Raw genomic sequence first — 16,356 nt, 5'->3', positions numbered from 1 at the left:
TCTTAACAAACCTCAGAGCTGGAAACAGACTGTATAAGTGTTGGAAGGCAGTGCCATTTTTGTCCATGGCTTTCACAAAATTCTTCATTAAACCTAGCTTGATATGAAGAGGAGGAAGAAGCACCTTGTTCATGTCTACCAGAGGATTTTCTTTGACACCGTGTTCACCAGGCACAAAAGTACTCCTTAATCCCCAGTCCATCTGCTTGTAGTGCTTGGATAAAACCAAGGCACTTGACCCTTTTTTGCCCATCCGGCCACGACCCTCCACCCTTGACCTGGGTACCCTTCCGGCCGCGACCCCCCAGCCATATTCATCGGCCCCCGCCCCGTTCCGACCCCGGAATCCAGATCCAAATTACCTGAAAAACCAAGGTTCTTCAGGTCTCTCTGTATGTTCCAATGGGGTTTGTTGCCACTTTCTCCTGAATAAACAAAAATATTGTCTTCAGAAAAGACTGTAGATTCTTCCCCTGAAGGCATTTCTTCATCTGATGAGGGAATATCTTTATTTGATGGAGGTGTAGGGACAAGGAGATCATCTGAGTGAAGAACAGGTCTCGAAGTATTGAAAACAGTTGTGTTTGTCAGGGCGGGCACGGTGGTCGACTGGTTAGCACGTCTGCCTCACAGTTCAGAGGTCGTGGGTTCGATCTCGGCCACGGCCTCCCTGTGTGGAGTTTGCATGTTCTCCCCGTGCCTGCGTGGGTTTTCTCCGGGTACTTCGGTTTCCTCCCACATTCCAAAAACATGCTTGGTAGGTTAATTGGACACTCTAAATTGCCCCTAAATGTGCAAGGTAACTTTTGACCTTAACCTGAATATTGACTGCATGTAAACGTAGTCATTGTTGCGACTCAAAAGAGTAGAATAGAGTTTGCATCTTTGCTTACAGACACGTTTCATTAAATTGTGGCTTGCGCTATGAAAGCAGACGTCGCTTTTTGACTGGCTTTGGCAGCTGGGTCACCAGTCTACGGCTGAGTGGTAGATTCCATAGCATGGCTGGACATCTGTGACATTTTCACAAGCATAACTATTCAAGGAAGATTTTTCTTTACCAGGAATAATGGGTTTAGCTAAAATGTTTTTCCCTCTACACTGTATGCTGATTCCTCAGTGTGCTCTACTGTCTAGCTTAAGATCTGTACAAACAATAGACTGTTTGGATAGCTATTGGTGATAATCTGCTTCACATACTGTACTTGCACCTGAAAAAGACAGATAACTCATCTTAAACTTCTAATAGCACACTTGCATGCACATACTATACATGCCAACAGTACATTTCAATCTGACAGTGAGACAGTTTCTCTGGCATGCATCACATCACACACCTCCACACATGACAGTGTTGCTGTTAGGGCTCCAAATGTGGGAAATGGACTTTTCTCCTTAATTTACAACAGGAGACAAGCGAAGTCTTGTTGACGCTTTTGGAATTAACGAGATGTACTCTGGATAAAAAACACTTGGATGTTTGTCGAAATCCTCATTGATCCAGCTCATTTCATTCTCAGGGCATCAAATCAATCACAACTGGACTGCTCTGTTTGTCCAAGCAGACGTTTCGCATATCAACCTATTCGGCTTCATCAGTTCACACAATAAGCCTTGGTTAGGACAGCACCTGCTTACATTGCTATGGAAAACCAAACTAGTCATGCTCCAAGTTCGAGGTTCTCAACCACCAATGGTATCATTCTTTTGGAATGCAAAAGGGCATTAAGATGTGTTGCAGTGAAGCCTTTATCTGTCAACAAGTTGTTGGGTGGAAACTCCCTGTTCCAGTCAGTGGTAAAATAAGTAGTGGCGCTCCCTCGGCAGCCAAGGAGGACTTTGTTTTTGTTGTGTGCTGGAGGCAAAATCATTGAGAGTCTTTAGAATGGCATTGTACAGTATGTGGCGGATAGTTGTGATAAGAGTAGATGTGATAAGCCACCTCCTCTGTTTAGTGGTCTTTCAACCTTCACGTCGATTGCCTCTCTCACTCCTCTTTCAAACATCTGTCTTCCCTCTTGAGAATATGTAATTTGTTTTCCTCAAAAGCGTGCTCCTTCTCTTTGAGATGCAGGCAGACACCTGAGTCTTAACCTGAAGAGTTATCCCACCTGTGTTGTGCCATGGGCCTGCTCAGTGGTTGTTTGGTTTACCCAATATATGTATCTGTACAATCCGAAATGCACTTGACTGCATGCACCAGATTGGTTTTCTGAGTATGGGGTGTCCAATTTTTGGCCTTTACTTGTTTTTCTTTGTTTGTTACTAGGTTTGAAGTATACCGGAATGTTGTCAAGCCATCCATTATCCAATCCACTTATCCTCACAAGGGTCGGTTGGTTGAAAATCCTTCAGAGCCTCAGACGTCTAGACCTGATACATATGGAATGACAAGATTGTGCGTCTGCCACTCTTCTTTTTCGTCCATCTTGCCATTCTCCCTTCCCTTCACAAACAACCAGCTGGGAACTACTTCACATGTATGTTCTTTTTCTTTGGCTTGTGGGCTGGTTGGCGCATAATCAGCTCGAAGTTGTAGAGTTCTGATTGTGCCCAGTTTCTCCTCCAATGGGTGGTGTGAGTCAAGTATTGTCAGGGTGTGTGGGTTCATCTCCAATGTGTACATTACAGTCTCCCATCCCCCAAAAAGCTATTTATTGTCTTTAACATTCTCACGTGTGAATTTGATGTTATTGTCAGCTGAGTTAATGTGCTTGGTGAAGGCTTGCATTTCTTGGCTTTGGATTTTAAGCACGTGTCATACACATATCTGTCACAATGACTTAGAATTATAGAATTTAGTAATATAGTGTACGGCTGATGTCTCCAGCCTTCTGTAGCGGTTGTAAGTACACAGTGATTTTTCTCTTGCACAATGGTTGGATCTCTTTTCAGTCTCTCATAGTATATGGTGGCATCGTCGAGAAGTGTGAGTACTTTGTTATAGTATTCTATTGTGTTAGGGGTTACTGTGCATCTTCCCTTAATCCACTGGCAAGATTGTGATGTTTTCCACTTGGATACATTTGGCACTATGCTTACTTTATTGTTCAGTCTGTTGAACATTCCAATAACTATGAAATCCTTTTTTTAACTTTAAAAGCAATATGGCCTGCTGTATGCAATAAATATGCATAGATCAGCAAGCTCTAAGTTTGCATTTAAGTGGGCAGATAAGTGATGAATGACGCTTCATTTTTATCATGCTAATTGCATGTGATGACTTACCTAAAATTGTTTTTGCCATAAAGACTCAACATGTTCAAAAATAATTAATTTATTCTTCACAGTCAGAAAAATCAAAGTCTAAAAACAAAACATCGGCTGTTAAACTAGAAGGGGACTGTACAAAATTAGGGCAAGTAGGTGGCAAAGATGAGAGAGACATGGAAGAAAAGACAGAGCTTACATGAAGGGTTTGGGGGTGGTCAGCCGGCTGAGGGCGGTTGGAGGCAGACCGTGACTTGCGATGGCTTGAGCGACCCATCCTGAAGGAGCGACACGAGAGGTTCCCAGTGAAAAGGCAAAGCAGCACCCGGTGAGACACTACCTGATTGGAGGTGGAGGGATGTTTAGGAGCAGATGGTGATGGATTGAGGGATTGTGTCTGAGTCTGCTGGGTCCATGACAGGTCAATACGTTCTGTCATGTGAGGATTGGGATTTGGACCCATTTGCAGATATGACACAGAAGTTGAAGAGTAAAAAGTCTTTATCAAGAAAAATACAAAGTAACAACAGAGATCAGGACTGGAAGAGCTTTTGCATCCTCACTCTAAAAAGGTTTGACGTACTGACAATGTGTGAGTGTGTAACTCAAAGATTTAAACTGTAAGACTTCAAGCCTATATGACGTAAAGGACAAAGCATAAAAGGACCATAGCAACTGCAGAGCAACTGATACATCACGTAAACAACCAGTTATAACAAAATCCTCACACAGAGGCTTTTATTGTGATCCAGTAACAAGCAGGGCAATTACATTTGCCACTGAAGTCCTGCTTTATTGCCCTCGGGAAACTCAGCTCTGTGTCAAAAACATCAGTGATATTCTGAGAGACATATGTTACTGCAGTTATTGCATTGTGGAAGTTGTACTGGTATTAGAATGCTTATAATAATATTGGCTCTTATTTACTAACCGTGTGTACAAATGTTTCAGCCCATGCATGCATATGCACAACTAAGGATCAGCTTCAGAAAAGAAGTAAAAAAAAACAAATATATTAGCCAAGATGCACAGCATATTACTACAACAGTAACTTTTATAAACATGAATAAGCATTTTAACAGTAATAACACTAGGACTACCAGGATTTGGAAACTATTAGAACTACGAGATCAGTCATTTTGATGGATTGCGCTTTGTTGCGCTCTGGCAATGTCATCGATTAAAATGATTATTACTTGCTGCTCGAGTGTCTGATAAAGGTATTTTGATAATTAAATTCCTGTTGTGAGTATATTTTAATTTAAATTATGTCATATAAATGAATGAGAAACAGTCGGTGGAGCACCTATATTGTCCTGTGCGGCTCTCACGCTGCGTGCGTGTCAGCTGTGATAAAATACAGCTGGTTTGGAGAAGAAGGAAGGAGACTCTTATCAAAAAAGACTGTACTGCACTTCACTTCTGGGGGGGGGGGGGGGGGCTTCGCGAGTACGAGTACTTAGCAGGCTGCTCGGTCACTGTATCACCGATGTGAGCGTTTGGTCCGCATTGCCGGCAGTAAGCCGAATTCGTTTCCAGTGAGGGTTGGACTCCACCTAGGCTGCCCTTTGTCACTGATTCTGTTCATAACTTTTATAGACAGAATTTCTAGGCGAGGATGGCAGGTTTGGTGGCCTCAGTATTGCATCTCTGCTTTTTGCAGATGATGTGGTGCTGTTGGCTTCTTCAAGCCATGACCTCCAACTTTCACTGGTGTGTTTCGCAGCCGAGTGTGAAAGCAGTTGGGATGAAGATCAGCACCTCAAAATCTGAGACCATGATCCTCAGTCGGAAAAGGGTGGAGTGCCCTCTCCAGTTCGGGGTTGAGATTGACCCCCAAGTGGAGGAGTTCAAGTATCTTGGGGTCTTGTTCACGAGTGAGGGTAGGATGGAACGGAAGATCAACAGGCGGATCGGTGCAGATCTGCTGTGATGCGGACTCTGTATCGGTTTGTCGTGGTGAAGAGGGATCTGAGCCGAAAGGTGAAGCTCTCAATTTACCGGTCGATCTACGTTCCTACCCTCACCTGTGGTCATTAACTGTGTGTCATGACCGAAATAACAAGATCTCGGATACAAGTGGCTGAAATGGGTTTCCTTCCCAGGGTGTCCGGGCTCAGAGAAGTGAGAAAAAGATCCACTGCTCCTCCACGTTGAGAGGAGCCAGCCAGGACACGCTGGAGAGACTATGTCTCCCGCCTTGCGTGGGAATGCTTTGGGATACCTCTGGAAGAGCTGGAAGACGGGGCTGGGGAGAGGGAAGTCTGGGCTTCCCTGCTGTAGCTGCTGCCTCCGCGACCCGACTTCAGATAAGCGGCAGATAATGGATGGATGGATGGATGTCTGGCATGCAATACATAGCATAGCCTCAACCCATTCACAAAAATTATGGGTTTTTTTACATCTATTTTTATGGTTTTACACACAGCCAATGTAACATTTATTCTTCGATAAAGTAGAATCCGTTGCAGACCACAGGACGAATGAACATGAGTATAGAAACATGTCTGCATCTGTTACCGTTGCCTGTTGCTCTCTCTAAGGGACTTGGTCTGCCAATTTCTGTTATCAGATGTTCCCATCTTGCCACTGCTGCTGTCTACATGTTGGACACGGGCCACGATCATGCAGCTACCGTAGCCACGGTGATCTGCAATTATTGAAAGCATCAAATATTAGTATAGAATACTCTTTCTCTGAGTACCGCAGGGTAATGATAATATTGAAATGTAGTGATACAATAATCAATTTGTCATTACATACTTTTATTTTATACAATATTCCTAACATTTTGTGCAACTAAAATTCAATGATTCTCTGTCTTGCTGATAATATTTCTGCATTCATAGCGCTTGGTCACTTGACATGTGTAATCAGGATGTGTAAAGACAGAAGGCATCCTGTTACATTTGCAAGCAGTATTGTTCCCAAGGTGAATGCATATTTCTTTCCTGTTTGAGCCCGGATAACGGCTTTGGTTGTAAGTTAACAATTGTAACTTGTGTATAAGCGTTGCATAATGTTGATTTTTGACATATTTAGATTGATTTTAACTTAATATTTTTGACGTTGAAGAGCTGTGTTCCCCCAGTAATAAGTAGAAGTTATGCCATTGTGGACGTAATGGAATTTATACAAGTTGGATATTGTAATTGTGTGTGTTTCATTTATTTTATTTACAGTTTTACAGAATCAGAACTTTACTTACAGCCAAATGTTTATTTAATCATTGTTTGCTATCTTGTTAGGTTGCACCTTGTTGTTACGTGTGATCGGAACATAATACTATTGGAAGAAAATAAAATGAAAATTCCAAAAAACATTCCAGACGGCATGACAGCGACGGAGGTGGGCACGGACAGAGGGAGCCACGACCCCTTGCTCCTGGGAAGGGAATAGTGGAGGCTGATACCCATAAGCGACCATGAATGGTAACATGCTCGCCGATGAGGACGTCTCTTACCACGAGGAACTACCAGCGACCAGGACTCGGATGCAGAAGAGGTGGAGAATTCTAGCATTTTACCATGGCAGATCCGGTGGTGTTCATCAGAGTTTAAGTCTGAAGGAGCGGTGGAAGTTGTAGTTTTCAGTTGCGGGGATCATGTGTGACTGCGTCGATTAGCAGCTCCAAAACTGGGAGATAAGTCCTTCCAACTCCGCACCACCATGTATCTATTGGAAAACAATACATTGTCTTCCAAAGATTGCAGGAGTGTCGTTAGTCAGTAAATTCCCATTTATTTATAACAAAACACAGCTATTGTATGGGCGTATAGCTGACGGAGGAACAATCATGCCACGGAAAGCGCACACTTCTTTTGCTTGCTAGCTCGTCTCATTGGTCTCTATAAGGACTGTGTCCAACGTGACACGCATAAAACTTGCCAGCCCAGGGAATGCAGAGAAAGAAATCTGAACTTGCAAACTGTGTTTGTGTGTGTGTGTCCTGCCTTCCCGTATGTAGTTTGCATGTTATCCCCGTGCCTGCATGGATAATCTCCATTTACTGCAGATTTTTTCCTACATTCCAAAAACATGCATAGGTTCAATGGAGATTGAAGGTTTAAATGTGAGTTTGTTTGATAGTGTGCTTCTTCCATGTTTCCGTTCCCTGTTTGAGTTGAGACCTCGTGTGTATTCCTGCTCCCCTGGACTGTTGAGAACTATTAGTGTCACTGTTAACATGAGTCTGCTGTCTGCTCATTACAGCTCAGATTGGCCCTCTAGCTAAGGGAGCATCTTGGGGGCCCCCAGCACACTGACTATAGCTTAACTAGGGCAGCAGAAACACTTGGCCTCTGAGAGAAAAACAAGAGAGGAAGCTGGCGGTGATGTTGTGGCACTGTAAACTTGGTACTTGCCAGATTTTTTTTAACTGGTATTATTTAATCTTTCTTTTGTTAACTAATCTACTACGAGACTATTTATGTAATTTTTGTTTATAATCTTGCCTTTGATCTTTTTGCAGAAAAGGTCCAATATTTTGGGCATCATCTTCATTGTGTTTCATTCTTGGATTGATCAGGCTCATCATCCTCATCAGTTGATTCCTTTGGGTTTTGTGTAGAGCCAACGTTTTCTGAAAAAAAAAAAATAATATATATATATATATATATATATATATATATATATATATATATATATTTATGTGTGTGTGTATGTATGTATGTATGTATAGAACCTTGTAAAATGTTGCTTTTTTTTTTTTTTTTTTTTTAATCAAAGAAGCTAATTCAGCAGGTGATTCAGTGACTTCTTCCGCATGCGGGACAGTTGCTATGTATACAGTCATTGCAATATAATTGTATGTTATATAGTATGTTCTGGAAAGCACTTGTATCTGTATTGCATTGTATTATTTTTTAAAATAAGACAATCATCATGGCTTGCCAACATACACAATATGTTGTACCAATAAACACGCATCTGTACCTTGAGGGTCAATTTCAATGTCATCAAGGGTTTGACCTTTATACTGGGAGAGGGTTCCTTGCGCCACATCTAGTAGCACTTTACTCATTTTGGCATGCTGTAGTGTTCATTGTGGTAGACGGTAATACTGCCTGTGCACACGAATGTCATGACCCAAAAAGTCAGCAAGTTGGTCTGCTTCATTTTCTTGAAGATTAAGAAGCTGTGACATTGTAGCTATGTGCTTCCTGAGCCTTGCTGATGTTAAGACGTCAGGATTTTTAGCGCTACTCTCCTTTGCAAGCTTTTGGAGCCATCCCCCCTCCCTCTGTATGCAGTCATGGCTCCTGGTCTTCCAAACATGAATACATTTTTTTTGAAGACTCCACACATCTCACAGGTTTGAGCTAGGAGGTCCATAGCTGAGACCACTTATTACAACTCTTCCTCGTTTCCCCCTGATTTCCACTCTGGTGACGAACTCGCACATCTTGTTCTCCAGAGGGGCGAGACAGGCTGCCATTGCAGCTCTTTCCTTTCTACAAAAGTAGACAATTCCATCCTTGACATCTCTCCTTCTCTTCTTCTGTTGAAAATGATCACCTGAGCCAGTGTCACTCTGGCCAGCGCTGCATAATTGCTCACAGACGGACAGAGTTTATGCATTCTTTCTGCAACTTCTTTAACTTTTTCCATGTACTTGTCCAAAAGTTTGACCTCTTCGCTGAAAGGTAAAATCTGTGGTGCATTCCACTTTGCCTCTCTCATCGTTGTTGTTGCACCTGTGGTAATCAATGAATTCCGTCTAAAAATGATTGTCTTGAATTCTCGAGCATATTCTAACAGGCACTTATCTCTGTCAACAGTAGACAGAGTATCACTTTCAATCAACTCACTAAGTACACCCAGACTATTACCAATTTTTAAGGCCAAGGAGGGTTTGCTGTATGTGTTGTTTTCAGAGTTGTGCCCAGCCAATTTCTTCACTGCAGATATCACCCTATTAAAGTAAGCAGGATAGATGAGCTCCACTGCCTTGCAAATAGGTGGATTATTTCGGGCCATTGTCAGTAGTCTACCAAATTCTCTAAGTCTTTGCCTTATGTAGTCATGCCGGTTCTTTCTTGATCCATTCAGATCAAAGAGATGATGTCCAAGCTGTAAGAGTAGATCATCATGGATCACATGAGTGACTTCATCATAGGTCTGTCAGGGTTCAGCATGATACAAGGGCGTGGAGGACCCAAATGCAGGGAGGCGAGGCGGGAGGACAGTTTATGAGATTTTAATGAAATGAGAAGTAATGGAATACAAGTGACCGGAAACTGAGGCTTGCCGTGGTGACAAGACTAAACTAGACTTAACTGGACAACAGGTAACTTTGTTCAAATGACAGCTACGACGGCAACCGACTACAATGACACACTACAACGACAATGACCCGATAAGCACTGAACAAAAACTAGCAACTTAAATTCGAGCACACTGACGAGACAACGAAAAACACTTGGACAAGACACAAGGTAGAAGGGAGCTGATTGGTTAGCACTAGGGAGTGGAAGGCACACAGGTGGACACAATAATCATGACGAGACAGACAGAACACTGAGCAAAACATGAAACAGGCCTGCAAATTTCCTTCGCCATTCCTCGCAAAACAAGAGCATTATAGGCCTTATTTCTACAGCGTTGTAAAATGTTTAACTGTGTGTTTGTGAATTTGGTAGATGCGCTATGCCTTCCTGCTGCACCCCCTTATTACATCTCACAATTGGGGTGGCAAAAATTAGACTAAATCTTAGACTGCATACCCAGGTGGTCTATTTTTCAGCACAGGTGGTGTAACGCAATTTTGGTGTATTTAATCGAGGCACAGGTAGACAGATTCGGCACTCCGCCTGCGTGCATGGTGGACCTCAAAGTATTTCATTCATAAATATGAAAATAGCACGGGACAATCCCTCTGAATCATTGGAGAAGTCAATTCATCTTAAAATATTCTATGGGGGCGGGGGTTGGTCACACACGAATGCAGGATCGGGCAGTGCGAGGTGGTTTCCAGTTAAACGTCACACACACTGCTGATTGACTACATCATCCGATAGGGGAGATATTGCAGTTTACGTGCCAATGTCATGCAGAAACTACAGCGAGCCTAATTTATATATTCTCTAAAATGATTGGATAAAATAGAAAATGCAACTCGTTTCATTTTCCTGATCAAAAAATATATCAACCGAACTTGTTCGTGAAAAACGTGGCCATCCTGACCCAAGTGTCCCTTTAAGGATGCTGTCCATATTTGCATTTGTGGATTTATCTGCATTTAAAGAGTACACCTTTCTCTGTACGTTGACTGATAACTCCGTTTTAAAGTAGGTATCAATTCCATGTGTGCAGAAGTCGCATGGTCAGCCATGAATTTGCGTGCCTCAAGTATGTTGCAGAGCACGAGCGGTGGCTTTGTGTGCATCCTCTTACTGATGACGCATTTAGGACTTTTTTTTTTAACCATTACTGCCATTATCATTTTTTTGCGTGGCAAACCGCACACATGCACACACCTGGCGATTAAAAACATTTTTTTTTTGCACCACGCGCCAACAGGATTTCCATTCTCTCACACTTCATTTAAAGAAGCTAATCTCCACTGATTTTTTTTTTTTTTTTTTTTCTACAGTTTTGTCAATTGTTGAAAAATCGGAACCATTTACAACAAACCATGCTGGCATGTTAACCTGTTCTTAACCTGAAAAACTACTTTTTGAATATGTTAATTCGCACTTTATTGTGCTCTACCTGGAAAACTTTGTGACTTAAGTGTGATTTTTATTTAGTTTTGTGCTTGATGAACAGCCTTAGTGCTGTGGTTTGTTCCTTGATGATGCCTTGTGCTGTCTCGATGTTCAAATGAACTCATTCTTTCATTCAAAAACACCTTCAAGTAGTAAGTAGTGGATCCATGGTTGGAGGGCAGTAGAGACTTCATCGGTACAAATAATCGAAATTCAACGAAAAAGAAGCCGGCCGCTGACTATCGCTCAATAGTAAGACGGAACACAGATGGTAATATCTGTTCTTTCTTCGCTAATCCTCATAAATTTATATATATATCACATGTTGTTCCAAAAATTCACAAAGCCATAAAAGATAAGACGGCATAAAGGTTATCTGACGCAATAACTTCTTCAACAGTATGTTTAAAAACGCAATAAGTTGCAAAACCGCTCACATACACACACCTCTGTTTGCGGACATATTTTTGTTGGATGTTTCATTCTCAGTGCTCAAAATGCTGAGAACATGTTTACAATTTTACCAATGTTTTAAAAAGTTAAAAATTAAAAAAACACTTCAAAGAGAAACAAACTTGTGTCGACTAAAATGCAAAAAATAATACAATACAGATTCACTCATGCATCGAAGGTTTAAGTATTTTTTAATTTCATTTTATCATAAAAAAATGCACATGACTATGTGGGGTTGTTTTACACCTAATGAATTACTTTAAACAGTTGAACAACTTTGAAAATGTGGACTTCCGACACAAGTGAGATCCGGTAGGTCTAATTGCATGGGTTGGCAACACACTGCGCAGGGCGAAGGTGAGAGGAGAAAAACCCAGTGGCCCTCTGAAGTCTTCACTCCGCAGTCCAGCTCATGAAACAAGAGGCGGGAGCTTCCAAACAGGAAGAAAAGACTTTAGCTCCCAAGGTCAAATTCACATAATATATTGTTGTGCTGAAGGCTAATTTATTGTGAGGCTGTAGGAACGTGTGAGCGTAGTAGGGGGTGCACGACTTTAGATTTTTTTTCAAGTCGATGAAAGTCGAGTCAAAGTTCCTTCTTCAGTGATGATCATAAGGATATTTTTTTGGTACAGTACAATAATCAAAGGATATTACAGGAATAGGGAATGCTTTGGAATAATCTATATTCACAGACAATGGACATCTTACACACCTGCTTTTCGTAGAACGTATACCTTAGAACACAAGAACACTGACGTGGCCCGCCCGCTGTTACGTAATGATCAGAGGTGGGCAATTTACACAATTTTGCTCGTCCATCATTCGTCATCTGTCAGCGACCTGGGCACCCATCTCTGATCGTCAGTGCGTAATCTTTTCAAGCGATGATGTGGAAAAATATGGAAATAAGAACAACAACAAAAATATGCAATACAAAATAAATGCAGAAATAGAAAATATTTAAAAATAAATAGCAAAAAAAATGTGGAACTGAATTTAAAAAAATGTATATGAATACATTTAAATATCACTTTAATTATATTTTATTTATTTCAATTATATATATTTTTTATATTTATGTTTTATTTTCGCTTTTATTTATTTTTGATTTTGGCAGTTTTGGTCCTCCATATGAATTATGATACTCGTCAAGATAAGACAATGGGTGTATAAAGTCAAGTTCCAGTAAATGACAATTTCCTGTATGTACTAATTTTAGGAAATCTTGAGTCCATACTTACAAACATGAAACTTCATGCCTGCTTTCAGCAATTAAAACCTCATGAAAATGGCATTTTCCAAGACATTATTGACGAACCATACTGAAGGATTTGTCCAATATTAAAATCAGGCTGCTAATTACTGACTCTAAGATGAATGGATTTGTAACCAGCCAATATGTTAGCCATATGTTGATCAGACGGTAGTTGCATTACACATTGAAAGGTCACCACACACAGACAGCTAGATGTCCTTACACATAAGCAGTCATATAGCAATCAATAATCACAGGGAAGAAAGAAAACTATGTGTGCATCTTCGAAAGCACGCTTTTCTCACTTCGCCTCCACTGGTGTAAATTATCACGAGGTAAGGAAAGAAGCCCACATCTGACATTCCCCGTATTTCAGAGATTTAAAGAAATAGACGAGCAAATTCAATCAACGTGTGTGAGTCTTTACTTACATTAGATGCCTTCTTGGAAGATTAAACGAACACGAATTGCAAAATAGTTCTTTTTTTGTGAACTAATAATTGATCTTGCATCTCAAATGAGTGACCTGATGAAATTTCCAACAATACCAAAGAAATCATACTTTCGTCTTTGCAACAAATACATGCATTCCAGATACAACTTTATTTTGATAACTTTGAAAATGCTAATCCACTCTGATCTGAAAAAAAGGAATACACAAACGTGGTTGTGTTTATATTATTTCAAGGAATTTACCAATTAAATTAAATTCGGTTTATGATTAACATTTATCTTGTGGCATTTTTTAATTCAGAGAATTTGAAGAAGTTTGAGTCCAATCCTACAACTTCTTATTAATGATTTGAAAATTCTGGACACGTAAGGAATTGCCCTTTTCAGATACGCCTTTAAGGAGGTCCGTTATTCAGGTCACTGGTAATAATTTGGCGTTAAATGGCATTTTGGCATGGTTTAATCATTCAGAGCAACTTATTGTTGCATTTGTAGTCCATATTCAGTGAAGATGACCCAAACTTGATACTTAACACAAAAGAGCTTTGTGCGGAAAATTGCAACACTGTGAGATCCCACTCGAACTCACTCATTTGAGGTTAAAAGAGTCTGTCCTCTTAATTTTTTTCATTGTTCTGACAATAATTCAGTTGCTATTATGCATGACCTACTTGAGGGTGTTGTGCAGTATGAACTTAAGGTTCTGGTTGGGGATTGCATAACTATAGACACCCTTTCAGAAAGGATCCAGAGATTTGACCATGGGTACATTGAGAAAAGGAACAGACGGAGTGCAATTAAACTTTGTGACAGTAGCAATGACCTTGGCCTTAACACTAGTCAGTCATGGTGCCTCCTCCGTAACACTCTTTTGCTATTTGAAAAGCTAGTTGACCACAATTGTAGACACTGGCATGTAATTCTTGTTTTGATTCAAATAGTCAACACTGTGTTCTCCCAAATCATCTAAAGGTTATCTAAAGCATTTAATTTCTAACCATCACAAATTGTTTTAGTCTGTGTTCACAGATAACAGACTTATTCCAAAGCATCATTTAATGATTCATTATCCCAGATGTATTAGGGAAATAGGGCCTCTTGTAGGTATGTGTTGCATATGATTAGAAGGAAAGCACAATTTCTTTAAAGTCTGTGAAAATGTTTAAGAACACCACTAAGACATTAGTAAAGAAACATCAGAATACGGTGGCTTTTCATTGGGAAATTTTAAGTTTCCAGAGACTTCAGTTTGGTCCTCTTAGATAGGTCTCAACAAATGAAGCAGTGATGTGTTTAAGGTCCTGTCAGAAAGTGAATGAATCTTCGAGTAATGCCACTACAGCCCGGGTGACAAACTTTGGAACAGAACATCGGATTGGAATTTTTATTTGTGTGGGTAGGCACTATAATATTTTTGATAATATTGTTATCAATGGCGATGAGGCATTTCTTTTGACAACAAATGTTTATTACTGTATGTTCTGATGATCACATCTGGTTGATCATTTGGTCAATGTCGTTGATGTGTCCGACATGAGTTTATATCGGCCTAATGATTGGCAATTTCCCCATGTAAATGATGAGAGTACAAACAAAGTACCATATTTTACGTTTTGTATGAGCTGTGTCCAGAGGTGGGTAATCCAGGTCCAGAAAGTAAGAACCCTGCCACAGTTTGGCTTTAGCCACCGGTGCTTCTACTCAACAGGTAAACAAGCTCAGTTGATTAGAACCACCTGTGGCTAAAGTCGAACTGTGGCAGGGTTTTTACTTTCTGGACCTGGATTACCCACCTCTGGCTGTGTCACATGTCACATCTAAACACACAATTAAAAAGATCCTTTAAAGATCTGTCTGTTAATGCTTCACTTATGTAAGTAAATGACTCTTTGAAATTTTACACCCATACCTACAACTAGACAAATTCAGCAAGGTGCAGGAAATGACCCAGCCATTTTTTTTAATTTTTATTTTTAAGTTTTTTTCATGGCTAATAATTTCTTTCCATGTTTCGTTTTTTTGGCCTTGGTTTCCTCATCTTCGTTTTAGACAAGAATTTTCATTGCGGTGTGTCCCTACTTACGATGTGGTATAATTATCTCGAATTGTCTTTCCACTTTGATAGGGTGGATTGAAATATTGTTCAAAATCCTGGTCGAGTCTAGGTTTTTTCACCTATTACTGGTTCTCTCCGACTTGAACTGAGCATTCAGAAAGGAAGGTGAGACAATTTAAATCAATTAAGGTGATGGACTAATTTCACACTCATCTGTTGCTGTAAGCGGCTCTGCCTCCTCCTGAAAACAAAAACTCATGATAAGCGACGTCACTCTCTAAACGTCATTATGTAAAGTCGACAAATCAACAAATCTGTACAACCTCTAGTGAACCTTTCTTTGCATGCATGACTTTTACCTTCAGGTCAGTTTCGGCCTAAAGAATAAAAGGAAAATAAAGACTGCTCCACCTTCAGTTTGCGCCCAATGCATCTTAGAAATTGCCTGGCTTAATTATTCGCAAGGCTAGACTGTTTGCAATTGTCAGATACAATTAGGCAGCTCAGCCTGATAGAGCTGCTTCAGCATCAGAAGTCATCAGAGGAGACAAAAGAATTTAAATCCTCTCTGGACCACACACAGACTCTCAGAGTTGTAATTGTGAAAGTAGTTTAAGGCCTCTATTTGGCCCGACACATTATGCTTCAAAGTGTACCATCAACACTGTATAGTGGGAATGTGACGCTGCTGACCTCAACTTGGGACATTCAGATTCGGTGGGGAGACTGCTTCGAAGACCTGCTCGATTTCATCTACTGTATATTTTAAATTGATGTCGCCAAGGATTTAAAAAGCTCATTGGTGGAAGGACCCAAGGGGTGGATGATATCCGTCCCAAGTACCTAAAAGCTCTCTATCTTCATGGGACTGTCCTGGCTAATGTTTCTGCAACATCACATGAACATTAGGGAGAGTGATTATGAATTGGATTGTTGTGGGGCGTTTCTCACTGTATCTGTGCATTACATGCCGTTCGGCTGCCTGGAATTGGACTCTGAACACATTCTAAGTCAGGAGTGTCAAACAAATTTTTGTCATGGGCCACATCATAGTTTTGGTGTCCATCGGAGGGCAGTTACGACTGTGAACCCATATAAATGTATGAAAGCCATATAATAAGACATATACACAACAAATTGTTGGATAAGTAGTTTTGAAATGGCAAGCCAGTATATAATTTGTTCAACTATTTTTCCATTTATCTTAAAGGGGGGGA

This window comes from Filicampus tigris, chromosome 1, assembly GCF_054856515.1.
Source record: "Filicampus tigris isolate MCC_2025a chromosome 1, RoL_Ftig_1.0, whole genome shotgun sequence".
Lineage (NCBI taxonomy): Eukaryota > Metazoa > Chordata > Actinopteri > Syngnathiformes > Syngnathidae > Filicampus > Filicampus tigris.
Note: the sequence above shows the minus strand (reverse complement) of the source record.